This window comes from Pinus tabuliformis, chromosome 9 (genome assembly GCF_031772625.1).
Source record: "Pinus tabuliformis cultivar Carrire ecotype Pingquan chromosome 9, CPIR1, whole genome shotgun sequence".
Taxonomy (NCBI): Eukaryota; Viridiplantae; Streptophyta; class Pinopsida; order Pinales; family Pinaceae; genus Pinus; species Pinus tabuliformis.
The window spans coordinates 198,594,393-198,604,265 of record NC_142307.1 but is presented as its reverse complement, the minus strand read 5'-3'; the positions used below and the strand labels follow the sequence as shown (position 1 = coordinate 198,604,265).

The 9,873-nt window shown below is 32.7% G+C and overlaps 1 long non-coding RNA gene across 1 annotated transcript; it reads right to left on the bottom strand.

The window, feature by feature from the left end:
* Positions 1-1,638: 1,638 nt before the first annotated feature.
* LOC149147831 (uncharacterized) lies at positions 1,639-2,852 on the bottom strand. The gene is made up of 3 exons (XR_016263160.1): positions 2,562-2,852; positions 2,282-2,450; positions 1,639-2,118 (listed from the first exon to the last, which is right to left on the bottom strand). It is a non-coding gene; the product is annotated as an uncharacterized LOC149147831 (long non-coding RNA).
* Between the last annotated feature and the right edge of the window lie 7,021 nt (positions 2,853-9,873).

Here is a 9,873-nt window from a genome sequence, read left to right as displayed (position 1 = left end):
TTGGTTACAAAATTTGCTTCTCTATAATAGAGCTTATCTGTAGCCATAGCCATATTTGTCCTTTGGTCACTAAAGAGTAGCCATATTATCCCTGGTTCATTCTGACCTATATGCTGACATGTGTAGACAAGCTTGATCTCCATGTTGCTGATGTACCACTGAATCTGAGGAAAGTGTGAGTGATCTCACCATCCGTTTGAAAGCCACAGAATAGACAGATCCCGATCTATCATTTGCGAAATTTTTTTCTTTGAGAAACCCAAACTGCTCAAACACTGTAATCTTTTCTTCTAAGGTTTCTTTCGCTAGATTAAACGTTCCATGTACCGCAACTACAAACTTCTTTGATCCCAGCTTGAAACCCAAATCCTCGGCAATTCTAAATGACTTCATTACCTTTTCCTCTGAAGCCATGAACATATGAGGATGGTTAGCTACTAACTCTAATAATACTCGACCCACAACACCCAATTGTAGATTTAATCTTCTTCTCACTGGCTCCAAATTCCCTTGCATACGTAATAATTAGTTTAGAGATATCCTCTTCCTCCATGAAGGTCCCAAGGAAAGGCAACTTAGACTTCAGGTTCATTTTGGATCTATAAAAAAGGAACCTAGGGTTGAGATAGACCACTCTTCGAAACTGAGCAAGGGTGGTCAAACGACAGCCCTTTAACAATTCCAACACCTCTTCCAAATTTTGAGTCGATTTTTCCCTAAGAAGACTGTTGTGATGTCTAAAGTATTTTGCAAAACAAAAATAAAGGATCTGTAAAATTAACTAGCAGACAGGCAATCGCATTGAAGAATTTCAATCCAACCGACAGTTCATCATTCATGGAGGAGAAACTATGTCAAAGGAAGAAATGGAAGCAATTTTGAATAACGCTTCATCTGTGTTTAGGCTTATGTCAGAGCTTGAAGGCAGAGTTGAGACGGTTTCAAAATTACTCCATCTCATCCAATGCCATACTTCGTGCTCCATAAAACAATAATGAAACAATAATCTGAACTAAACCACACACAATTAAAGTAATCCACAATCTACACGTCATTGATACATTGAATAGATTTCATTTGCACATTTTATGATATTAAAAGAGAGAAATACATGAAACTAAATTTTAGACATTGAACAGTTTTCTTAATGCCTGATAAGGAAAACACATACATATGCATCTGTGTAATTTGGAGGTCCGATCGGTATAAAACTCTGGTTTTGGTAGCCTTTAACCACCAAACTAAAACCAAAGAAGATGCCGATAATTATGTTCATGAATACATAACTAAATAACAACCAGTAACTATGTTCTTGACTACATAATTAAATAACATCCAACAAACCGAAAGTTGCTGGGTGCAGACTCCACTTCAGTTTTTTCCCTATGAATCTTGGAGATAGCACCTATAACAATTGCCTGACACATTTCAATGCCTTTATTTGCAATTACAAAAACCATGAACGTCTGATTGTTCATGTATCCTCAATTCAAAACAATTTATTACAAGAGCTTAGTTGTCTGTAAAGTTCAAAACTTGTACTCAACTCAAATGCATTGTCCCCTCCATAATGGAATGCATCATGGATTCAAATGGCTTCATCCTTGGAGGGATTAGTTTTTTCCAGAGAATATTATTCAAAGAAATCATAAATGCATCCTGGAAAACCTTAAATCTTGAATAGCAGGTATAATTTCCTGGATTATGGTCTTTCTCATTTCCTTCCTCTGTTCCTTGGGGATTTTCTGAAGAGCCTCTATCACATTTATATTATTTTCTTCAACTGTCTCTTCTGCTATGTAAACTGAAGATGCCATGGATACTTATAATATGCTGTAAAGGGATTGAACAACACATGAATGCACCCAACTTTAAGAGAATCGAACAGGGATCTCCGAGTAGGGCTATCACCAGGAGGCTGAAGGTAGAATTCGGATTGCATGAAGAGCTTCACTTTGTTTTTGGGACCTAGGCAAACGTAGGAATTGCAGTTCAAAAAATTGCAACTCTTTGGTTTGCCTAACACTGTTCAATGAGGACGGAACGAATGGATTTTGTATTGTTGCATCTTGGAGAACCTGCAAAGCTTATTAGATGGGGTCTCTGGCTTATCCTGATCTGCCATTGCCATTGCCAAATATCTTCATCAGAAAGAGGATGAAAGAAAATACAAGCATCCAAGTATTTAAAGTGCAGTAGAGATTCAACAGTCCCATGTGCATGAAAGAGAACTCCTACATTGCCAGCTTGGTTAGCACAGTAAATGTGAAAGGAATCATACCATCGTGGGTTTTTGGGTTCGTCAAGGATCTGAGTTCAACCCACTAGAGCTTTCTCTAGACCGAGTTCAACCCACTAGAGCTTTCTCCAGATCGATGGTCGCGTACAGTCTGTTAGCTCCTTTTCCAAACCCCATAGTCTCTTGAATGCCCCTCAATGTCTTGAATGAACTGTAACCATAGACACAAACAATAATAAAAAAAAGACAAAAAAAAGACAAAATGAATCACAGAGGATTCGATCGTTCTATATCTTAGAACTCAAATTACGCCATTTTTTACCTTTCTGAAGGACTTGGGAGCTCCTCCCGTCACTCAACCAGGATCACTCAGTGAATCTGCCTCGAAGATAGTTACATGGAGAGTTCCATGAATCAATAGCCGAGCCATTACTGATCACAGCCCATTTAGAGCGATTTCTAAGCCAATCTAAAGATAATCCTTGCAAAAATGGAGCCTTTGTTCCATACACAGGAAAAGGAGCCTCCATAGTTATTAGCAGGTGGCTTACAAAGTCTTCCTCTATCACCACCATTGCTGGTCTACTGAAGCCCTCCTTTACTTATTGTGTGGTTTCTTTACCGTTACAGCTGCTTGGCAGTTAATAAACTCATGGATATGCCGGGAGTTAATAACCGCATGGATATGCCCCGTATCCCATGGATATGCATAATGGAGTTATCACCGCTGCCGATTTGGGTTCCTTATCTGCGGCGGATGCAATCCTAGCCAGTTATGATACCGCTGTCGATGTTGCGCCCCTTCCCGCGGGTAATCTCTCCAGCATGAGATAAACAGGGAGTTCAACCAGCGCTGATTAAAATTCCAACTATAATGATCTGATCCAACGACACAATTTCTTTTAATAGTCTAACACATCAGATCAATGGTCGAAAATAAGACACGGTGGCATATAAGGGAGTTCTTCCCAAAGGGAAACGCCTTACGACGTAATTATTTATCTCTTAAATTGTAAATTTATTTCTTTAAATTTAAAAAAATAAACTCTTAAACAAAAACCGTTTCAAAAACACTTTACAAATAAACTTCCCCAAAAAATTGCCAATAAAAATAATATGAAATTTCAAACCAAAAATGAATTCCCTACACTAGGTTTTAAAGACACGACCAGAGTTTAACAGTACATTTAGAACCCTGACCTCGTGAGTTTCACCCAACAAACTCAGCCGCCACACCACACATCACTGTATATATCCTGATTGATATTTAGCTTCCAATAATTTTATAGCCTTCTTGGTATTGGGCTTTTAATAAATTTTAAGTAGTTGTATAGGGAAGAGAGGGTTTTCACTTCCAGAAGAATAATTTTAGTGGTAAGGATATAATAAAAAGATTGAGATTAAAATTATTGATTTGCATATTATAAATGAAGATGGGTTATTATTTATTTTATTTAAAGGTTTTTAACATGTGTTTTATTTTTAAATTTAATTTAACTCTAAAATTTAAATTATTTTAATTCAGAGATTTGTTTTCCTAATTTATTACATAATTTGTTTAGATCACTAACAATTAAAACGGTTTATTTTTACTTAATATTATCTAAATTAACTTTTTAAAGACACCTAAATATCTATCTTTATTTTTCATTTAAAGAAAAGTATTTTCACACAGAGTAACAAATAATGGATGCACATTAATTAATTGTGTGCTCTTCAACACAGATTAAATGTTAGTTCATGTTGTTAATTTAACCAATTTGTATAGTATAAATTAGGTGTAAATGTTGAAAATCGCTAACAAGCATTTTAGTAATTTTATATTGGATCATTGTTTTACAAATTTGATTTAAATTTTATGAATATATATATATATATATATATTTTCTCGTGTATTGACTATTTTTTACTTGAGTTGAATTTTAAATTTTTTATTTTTAGTTTTCCATCCTAGGAAGGGGTTTGGAAAAAAGTTAATGTTTATAAATAATCTAAATAAGAAGAATGCGGATTTTAATGAAGAAGGTGTTATTAGTGCATTAAATATTATTTATTAATTATTATTTTACATTTAAATTAATATATTATGGGCAAATTATGTTGCAATTTATTTCATTATCAATTATTAATAATATGATTTGAGGAATAATTAACCACTTGATACAAGTTAAGAATATTTAGTTACAAGTTTTCTTGTTTTATTTCATTGATATTTTATGTTTTAAATGGTTTCACAAGTATTATATGTTGCTTTTGTGTAGGCTTCTGTAAAACCTCAAAGTATTTATGACCTTATCTAAACAAAGTGTAACATAATATTGATTTTATCACTTCTATAGGTGACCTAATTCTAATCACTAGAAATTATTTCTTATAGTTGAATTGGGGACTCCATTGGCAATAACTCTATGATGCTTCATTTCACCTTATTTTGTATCTAATTTCATTTTATTTGAGTTGGAATTACTTATTTAACTTTGTTTTGTTCATTATGTAAATTGAAAATTGAAAATTCTTTTTGGAATTTTTTTTATACATTTTAATTATTTTCAAGATTAGAAGCAACTACCCATACATACATTTCATTAGAAACATGAGGAAACCAAAGAATGGTATATGTTTGTTTCATTTTAGATACAAGTGGATGTCCCTCCGTTGAATAACTTTTGTAGTTTTCTTGATTTATGGATTTTTAATCTTGTTTTTTCCTAATATTGGAAGTGTTTAGTCTATAGTCATAAACAATATCAACATAGTGGAAGTGTTTAGTCTATAGTCATAGACAATATCAATGTAGTGTTTCTCATGTGCATTTAAATGTTTTGTATTCTTTAAAATAAAAAACAAACAAAAAACAAAAATATTTCTTGGATAAATGTTTGTGATTAAAATGTAAAAAATTAAATACTGCAAAATTCAAAAATAATTTATTTTGGTTTGTTTGAAGTAGTTCTACACATTTGGAAAATGGGACATTTAAAGAAAAATATTTGTTTCCTTTAATTAGCATGCTCTCATGAAAATCTAAAAGCACTGCTTGCCTTGGTTGGAAATTGTTTTTATCAAAACGTTATATTACAAAGTAGTGTTTTCATTTACAAACTTTCTCTTTCTATTCTTTTCTATTTGAAGATTTCATATTTTCGCACTTTTTATCCATTTGAGTAAAAAATGCAATTAAAATCAATACTCAATACAATCAATTATATGTTTTTTTTCATTGGAAAACATATACTTGTTTAGGATTTTAGAGCTTTGGTGGAGATTGGACAATAAACTCTCCATTGACATGAAAACAAAACTAGAAGCATTTGTAAGAGTTGTAAATTCAATAGTAGTCACACCATTTATTGGGAAAGCACACATCAAATGTATTTCAATCACAAGGTTCAAGGCTAAGTATTGAAACAATGCCTTCTTACATGTTCAGTGGGCTATGCATACATGGGAACTTTAGCTAAAGTGAAAAATCCTTGGAGTCACACCATTTCTTTGAAGTTTTAGGTATCACATTAATCCATGTGCTTCCTATCCATAAGAAATATAACCCGTGACTTTTTTGTTTAGTTTCCTATTGCAAAGTAGTAACCTTAATGGCCTTTCTTAGGTTTCCATTTCGGTGGCTACAATTAGGAAATGATTGTTGGACATGAATAGATGCATAACGTCTACCTTAAATCCTTTACAGGGTGGCCATATTTGCGAGGATACTTGAACCTTTAGTGATTGTTACATGATCATTACCATAACTATCTTTCACACATTCTTTGGCTATATATCGAACCTTGTCATCACAAACTTTTAGAAGGCCCATTTAAACTCTTTACTAGTTGGATTTAGGACTCAATCACCCTAAACATGATTTTGAAAAAGTGTTATTACTTGGATAAAACTTAGATAATATTTTATAAGTGTGTATTAATTATAATTTTTTAACCTGATAAAAGGCTTTATAGATTTCCAATTTTCTAAATTACAAGTTATGGTTGATGTTCCTAGGAGTAGCAATCAAGGGTTCCCTTTGCAAGAGGACCCTTCTACTTTTTCTTTATTTGGAAGCATTGGCTCCCCTTTAATGTCTACCTTTAATCTCTTAGAATATTGAGGATACAAATAATCATACATTAGGAGAATTTTGAGGTATAAAATGGGCCTCCAAAGAAAAATGTACAACCAAAATAGAATTTATAAGAACCAGTAGGATTCAAGATGATGATGTCAACCATGGGGGATGATTCACCATTTTTGGAGTAAAAAAGTTAAAAATATTAAAAAATAATAAAATAATAAAACTATTTTTTGAACTTGTATTTTCAACTTATCTCCCTAGGGTTTACTCAAATTTCAAGTGAGATTACTCGTTGGATACAAAATTTAATTCCGCATCCAATGAGTAACCATGTTACATACTTTCGATACACCCTACAACATGAAAAATGAGAAATACATGAAAAAACGTGATTGCAATCACAATTTTCATGTATTTCTCATTTTCCATGTAGCAGGTTCCATCAAAAGTATGCAACACGGGTAACAAAGAAGTCTAAACATTATCATCAGTAACAAAGAAACACTTCTAAGGAATATTGAACCAATAACACTTTTGAAGAATTTTGAAAACTATCACGAGTAACATGTAATATTCTTGAAGAACTATATACATTTTCACCAACAAGAAATAAATACTTTTGAGGAAGTTTGAATAAACAACACCCTTGATTAAGTCTAAACAATGACACCAAAAACAAGAAATACTCCTAAAGAAGTATGAACACTATCACCAGTAAGAATGAAACACTTGTGAGGAAGTTTGAATAAACAACACTCCTAAAGAAGTCTCAACATTGTCACCAACAAGTAGTACTCCTAAGGAATTATGAACATTGTCATTAATAAGAAATCAACGCTTCTAAGGAAATTTGAATAAACAACACTCTTGAAGAAGTATGGACACTATAACCAACAACAAGCAATACTTTTAATGAAGTCTGATCACTATCACTAGTAGTAAGGAAACACTTTCGAGGAAGTCTCAATCAAAACACTCTTAAAGAAGTATGAGCATTGTCAATGGCAATAAGAAGAGCTCCTAAATAAGTTTGAACAATGTAACACACCATCAATGTTGATTAAACACAAGAACGTGCAAAACTATATTTCCTTATAATAGTGGATGTGACACAGTGATATGAGGTCCTCAAACATTTATGAAATGCACTCCATGAACATTTATCAATCTAACCAAAGTCCAGTATGATAGTCACCATTGATCCATGGTTCTGCCTTTCACATTTTTACCTTCCATGTTTCTAAGATTTTTTCTTCCTTAGTAAATTCCTTTGATTGTTATGAGGATGATGATATGGCATATACACAAGCTCAGGTTTTGATTCACTAACAAGAAAGAATGACCATGTACATCATCAATACTTTTGAGGACATCAACAATGTCATGGTCAATCATCTCATTCATTTTTTTAATGTAGTTAGTAGAGGACAACTCTTTCAACAAACTCGTGCAGCAAATAACACCTGTTAGGATTCAACACAATTGGGTGTAGGTAGTGAGGCAAGAGTAGTTGTATTATATCCAAGACATGCTCTAGATTTTTGTATCTAAAGGGTAGTAGGATTAGTAAGGCCCTATCCATTCTTCTCATATCCATCTCTAGTATATCCCATTTTTCTCAATAGTCGAAACCCAATACCTATAATGTGGTTTTCAAAACTGAGAGAAATAACATGATTTGTGGCCAATAAAACATGTGGTGAAATAGAAAAGTCAACATTAATGGTCTCATAATCAACTAGAAAATAATAAATATCATCAATATGTGAGTTTGACTGCTCAACATCATCAGTTTCTTCTCAACATTTTGCAAGCAGTTAACTTCTAGCTCAAAGTCATGTTTGTAGTCCTATATGTTTTGAATAGTTTCATCCTTCTCAATCATTTGTATCAATAAGGAGTTGTGATCTTTCTTTAAAGCTTGATATTGATTTTTTAATCCTTCTTGCTCTACTTGCAACTTAGCAATATTAGATTGTAAGGTAAGGACTTCTTAACAAAGTGGATCAACATCCTTCATCCTCAAGGAATAGGTAGTACCATCATTATTCTTGTCATACAGAGCCTAAATTTTTCTACATCTAAACTAGACTATCTTCAACTATTATATTTACCTATAAATTGTCTAATATTGCTATCCCAATGAGTCATCTTCCGTATTTACAACGATTTTCCCATACAACTAAATCTCTAACATGAGTTAGTTTCTTATTAGTACCATTGACTATGTGCTAGAGGTTCTAACTCCTAAGAATATCAATTAGTTTTATTTTCCATTGAAGATAGTTAGTGTCAAACAAATTAGGAACTAAGACAACCTCTTAAGTCATGATGACTAAACTAAGAAATTGAGAATTTGAAGCAATGAAGTAAAACAAAAAGGAGCTCAACAAACCATATGATAATATCCTTACTTCCAATTACCTACAACAAAAATTGTGAAGAAGACAATCACAAAGAAATGTGAAAAAACACTTAGAACAAAGATCAACAATAAACTCACAAGACTAATGAATTCACTCTTATCATCCATTATATTATTCTTTGTTGTACATACAAAAATAATTTCACTTTTAAAATATCAATAAAATTCATAAAAAATAATAATTATATATTTAATATATACTATAATATTATTTGGTATGCCATTATAGAATGCGTGTCTATATATATAATACTTTCAAATAATATTAAAATATTATTAGGTATTTGACACCCTATTTGATATAAAATTAGCGGTTTATTATTATATAATATAATGTATTAATTTTATATAATAATACAACACTCATTGGTATAGGGCCAATTATATCCCTTAGGCTTTGTGTGAGAGAATACAAGAAAGAATAACGCCCTGAGTAGTGGAAATACAATCCATCCTGAATGCACTTGTTGAGGTTCATAAAATATGTGGAGAGAGGTTGAGATTTTTGGGGTTGCAAGCTCCCTGTGATCGATACCGCAAAGGCATTTGAAATGAGATTCGTCAAACTGTTTTCCTTTTTTAGATATTTGTGGAGCAAGATTTTCTTCATCCAAATTAATACCATGTACATGGTAAGCCATAACCCATTTTTGAGCATTTCAAGTTTGGTAACTCAATTTTAGATTGCCACAGTTGAAATGACATCTTGATCAACGGGAGAATATTAGATGACTTGACAACACAGGGGTGTACTTGTTGCATCGCCTGTAGTACTTTTTTTGTGATGTGAAGAATGAAATAGCTTAATACTCGGAAACGCAGAACCTCCAGTGTTCTTGAGAAACGGGAATGTGAATACATAATCTCACCCGTCTGTCGCGTCATTTTCTTAAACCAGATTTGAATTGACTTATTCTACTGATGATGCTACCAGATTTGAATTGACTGCTTAGACTGCTCCCGGACCATGAATCCAGGAGGAGTATATTCCTTTGATTCAAAATCTGTGCTTCCTTTGATTTAAAATACGTGCCTTGAATGGTACAAAGGTCATTTGTATCTATATAAGAATTTCAAATCAGTAATCACCAAATTTGGAAGTAGCAAGGGTTTAACGGAAGAGGAAGAAGTTATTGTATT